Raw genomic sequence first — 5,377 nt, 5'->3', positions numbered from 1 at the left:
TCCTGTACTGAAGAGGTACACAGTTCAGGGTGAAAAAGCTTACAGGAAGGGAGTTTGCATTTTCCTGTTGTCATATGGGCTTGGCATTTTCTAGGGTGGTCATAGTTGCATGTCCCATCTGTTTTTCCAGATTTCCCATGCCAGCAGATACCAAGTGCATAGTATGTGCACAGGCTTGGTTTCCGCTTGCCTTGGGTTTCTGTGACTGTATTCCCTGTTGGTGCATGTTTCCCTGTCTTACTTCTATCCTCCCTAGCACCAACAATGGAGCTCCCACCAGTTGTTTTTGGTAATTTATCCTCACTATTGCTATTGGAGTCCTCTTGTTTGCTATTTCCTGCGGTATTTCTAGTTTGCAATATTGGTTTTATCTTATCTTTGACTACACTTGTTTCCCTACTATGGCTCCTGTCCCCTATGAGGTCATTTATATGTATTCCTTCCTGCGTATAATTCCCGACTACCTGGACAATATCTCCAGCTTCACCATTTCTGTCTCCCAGGACAGTATCTCCAGCTTCACCATTTCTGTCTCCCAGGACAGCACCTCCAGCTTCACCATTACTGTCTCCCAGGACAGCACCTCCAGCTTCACCATTACTGTCTCCCAGGACAGCACCTCCAGCTTCACTATTACTGTCTCCCATTACAGCACTATCAGCCCCACATTTACTGACTACCAGGACATCACCTCCAGCCTTACAGTTTATGACTACATGGCCAGTATCAAGGGCAGTACCATTCAGCCCAGACATTTTATGTTCCCATCTGTTGTAGAAAGCTTCCAGGTTTTCTATGAAAGCAGCTTTGATGTTGTCCTCTTTTAATACCCTTGTGATTTTAGTCCACAGATTTTCCTCATTTGAGCATACCCAAAAACACTTCTCTGTTTTAATACTGCTTGTAGCTAGTTCTGGGATATCTGCACAAGGGGCGTGACACCAATTTCCACAAAAATGACAATTGATCCATGTGGAAGCCCGTTTGTTTGACTGACCACAGACTACACAGGGCTTCATAATGATTTGAATGGTTGATTTACGCAATTCTACTAGCAACCTCTTGAATATTCTATTAATAACCTTAAATGAAGCTCTAGCTATTTGTATTTCTGTTTCTAACTCTTTTTGTATATTGGACAGCTTACCGTCACGTTCCTGATTTTTAATGTTTGTGTTTATAGGGCGCCTACAACCCCATCCGTTTACAGTCTGCTTTATTGTCCAACGAAACTGTTTGAAACCAGTCCCGGGTTCGGACCAGTCAAGGGTTCGGACCAGTCAAGGGTTCGGACCAGTCGATCTGCTCTGATCAGTGGGTCACTTATTTAAAACATACTGGTCGGTGATTTGAGCTAACACATGAAGGATCTACTGGAAATTATCTACCCGAGTAATATGTGATTTGACTGATACAAAAGTATAACTTGCGTGTTGAAGAGCCGGTGATATCTGGCAGCTCCTACAATGACGAACGGTCACCTCCTTGTTTATCAATCGCTGTATCTGGCTTTTCTATTTTTTTTTTTTTTTTTTTTTTTTTCCGTCTCCACCACAATAAATGCTATATTATCACTATAGTTGACTGGTGCAAATTTTGGAGGAAGGACGCTTTTTCTGTAGTAATAATTGCTTCTCGTTGTGTATATTGCGACTGCTGGTAACTACAGGTTATATGAAATTCACAGTAACGTCTCGTATTTCAAGAAAAAGAAACTAATGAAAGTCACTCCACTCCACTAAGTAAGATGGGTTAGGATAGGTTAGGTTAAGTTAGGATAGGTTAGGTTAGGTTAGGATAGGCTAGGCTAGGTTAGGATGGGTTAGGTTAGGTTAGGTTAGGTTAGGTTAGGTTAAGATAGGTTAGGTTAGGATAAGTTAGGTTAGGTTAGGTTAGGATAGGATAGGTTAGGTTAAGTTAGGTTAGGTTAGGTTAGGATAAGTTAGGTTAGGTTAGGTTAGGTTAGGTTAGGTTAGGTTAGGATAGGATAGGTTAGGTTAAGTTAGGTTAGGTTAGGTTAGGATAAGTTAGGTTAGGTTAGGTTAGGTTAGGTTAGGATAGGTTAGGTTCGGTTAGGTTAGGCTAGGTTAGGTTAGGTTAGGATAGGCTAGGTTAGGATGGGTTAGGATAGGTTAGGTTAGGATGGGTTAGGTTAGGTTAGGTTAGGTTAGGTTAGGTTAGGTTAGGCTAGGTGTGTTGGGAGATGGGTGAGTGGATGTGAAGAAAATGCGGATGAGATGGAGAGGGGTATGGGGAGGGTTGTAATTAGAAATATGGGGAGATTTTACTGAAAATAAAAGGTAAATGTGTGAATATTTTAAAAAGAAATTATAGAATTGAAAAGTTATGATATATTGGAAAAAGAATGGAGGGGTGTTGAAACTTGTCGCAATAGTTGGGTAGTTGATGCGAGTATAATATCGATTTATGTGGATACAAGGAGATGGGTACGGAGAGGATTTTATTAGAATTTTAGTACTGTAGGGAGGAATGTGTATTACTTTTAAGATTCAGTAAAAAGAAGGGGGGAAAAAAATGTGAATAAATTTGGTAAATGATAAGGGTTGTGGGAAATGTAGTCGAACTAGAGTTGCTGAAAAGTGTTTATAAGTGGTGTGGTGACTTTTTCTGATGAAATAGTTAAAACGAGAAAAATGTCTAGACTTGTGTTGTAAAGAAATTGTGGATTGTGGGATGTGGGTGTTGTGGGATGTGGGTGTTGTGGGCGTTGTTGTCGAACTAGAGATGTCGAAAAAGTGGTTATAAGTTGTGGGTTGTTGTACCTTTTTCTGATGAAATTAGCTAAAACGAGAAAAAATTGTGGGGTGTGGGTGATGTGGGTTGTGGATGTTGTGACTTTTCTAATGAAATTAGATAAAACGAGAAAAAATTGTGGGAAGTGGGTGATTTTGGTGGTGTTTTGAGTGTATTCAGTGGTGTTTTAGTAGTATTCAGTGGTGTAATTTGGGAGTACTCAAATAGTGTTTTGGAAGTGTTTCAGTGTTGTTTGGAAAATGTTCAAAGGTGTTTTTGAAGGTGTTCAAATGATGTGCAAGAGTACTTATGAAGGTGATCAAATGATGTGCAAGAGTACTTATGAAAGTGATCAAATGATGTGCAAGAGTACTTATGAAGGTGATCTGGGAGTATTCAGAGGTGATTTTGGGGGTGTTCGAATGATGTTTTTGGAGTATTCAAAGGTAATTGATGGTGTTTTTTTTTTTTTTGGTGATGTTCAAAGTAAAGTGTTTGAGTTAGTTTTTGTGATAATGTTGTTAAGTCTGGAGACTGAGGGTGGAGTTTGGGGGGATGAGTTGTAATTTAATGAAATGTGTAAGTGTAGATAAATTAGAGCTGTCAAATCTTATTTGGGAGTATTCAAAATGTTGTCTTGGAAGTGTTTCGGTGTTGTTTGGAAATGTTCAAAGGTATTTTTGTGAGTATTCAAATGATTTATGAGAGTGTTTTGAAGGTGTTCAAAGTAAAGTGTGTGTGCGTATTAACTTCGTAATATGTAAAATTGTGACTAGTGAATTTATCGAAAAGTGGTTATAAGTGTTGTGGTGACTTTCTGATGAAATAATTAAAACGAGAAAAATTGGGGGTTATGAGTGAAAATTGTGAGGTGTTGGTTGGAGTGTGAGGGTTCGGGAGGGTGGGGAGGAGGTAGGTTACTTCGTGGGGAGTGACCTGAGATGAAATAGTTAAAACGAGAAAAATGTCTAGACTTGTGTTGTAAAGAAATTGTGGATTGATGTGGGTATTAACGAAAAAATGTGAAATTAATTGGGTTATCCTGGGTTAAGAGTGAAAATGTTTTCCCTATGTTGTATATGAAATGTGTAGGGGGGGGAAGTCGACAAGATTCAGCCTGTGTGTGTGGGGTCGTCATGTGACGTCACTGACATAGGGGGAAGTCGACAAGTTTCAGCTTGTGTGTGTGACGTCACTGACATAGGGGGAAGTCGACAAGATTCAGCTTGTATGTGTGACGTCACTGACATAGGGGGAAGTCGACAAGATTCAGCCTGTGTGTGCGGGGTCGTCATGTGACGTCACTGACATAGGGGGAAGTCGACAAGATTCAGCTTGTATGTGTGACGTCACTGACATAGGGGGAAGTCGACAAGATTCAGCCTGTGTGTGCGGGGTCGTCATGTGACGTCACTGACATAGGGGGAAGTCGACAAGATTCAGCTTGTATGTGTGACGTCACTGACCGCCGAGTAAACACCCTTTTTACTTCATTTAACTTAATGAGAGGAATACTGACGTCACACTTGTTTAGACCTGTAGTAAGAGAAAGTACTATGCCTCATAGGAGGAGTTCATTTTGAATGCTTACCCCCAGAGGGGGGAATCCAAAAAACTTGATCCGAGGTGATGGAGTCTTTGTATTATCGAGTGAAAAAAAAAATGGGATGGTTGGGGGTGAAAGTGGGGGGAGGGGGAACCTCAAAAATCTTGATCCGAGGAATTGGAGTCTTTGTATTATCGAGAAAACTTGATCCGAGGAGTTCATTTGAATACTTACCCCATAGGGGGGAATCCAAAAACTTGATCCAAGGAATTGGAGTGTTTGTATTATCGAGAAAAAAAAATTGTGATGCAAGTGGGAGTCCATTTTTGAATGCTTATTCCCAGAGGGGGAATCCAAAAACTTGACCCGAGGAATTGGAGTCTTGGTATTATCGAGTGAAAAAAAAATTGGGATGGTGGGGGGGTGAAAGTGGGGGGAGGGGGAACCTCAAAAATTTGATCCAAGGAGATCATAAGAAATTAAAAAAAAAATCGAAAAAATTCGGAAAAAAATTCGGGGCGCGGGGGCGATCCGGACGACGCTGCAGAAGGCGCAGCAGAAGGCGCGAGCGGGAGCGACGGACGGGCGCGAGGGGCACGGGCGGGCGCGAGGGCGCGGCGGGGCCGGTGGGTCGGCGCGAGGGTGGGGGGTGCGAGGGGCGTAGGCGGGTGGGGGGGCGGGGGGGCGCGGGGGGGGGCGCGGATGGGGGCGCGGGGGGCGCAGCGGGGGGGGTGCAGGGGTCGTTGGCAGGGTTAAGGTCATTAGCACATAGGTGTGAAAAAAGGTCATTAGCACATAGGTGTGAAAAGGTCATTAGCACATAGGTGTGAAAAGCCGGCACGTGCCCGGAAGGGTCATTATCATAGGGTCAAGGTCATTAGCACCTAGGTGTGAAAAGGCGGCATCCTTTGATACGGTGCTCAGCCGCATTACTCACTACTCACGCACACACACACACACACACACGCACATACACACACACACACACACACACACACACACACACACACACACACACATACACACACACACACACATACACACACACACATACACACACACACACATACACACACA

This window comes from Cherax quadricarinatus, chromosome 94 (assembly GCF_038502225.1).
Source record: "Cherax quadricarinatus isolate ZL_2023a chromosome 94, ASM3850222v1, whole genome shotgun sequence".
Taxonomy (NCBI): domain Eukaryota; kingdom Metazoa; phylum Arthropoda; class Malacostraca; order Decapoda; family Parastacidae; genus Cherax; species Cherax quadricarinatus.
Note: the sequence above shows the minus strand (reverse complement) of the source record.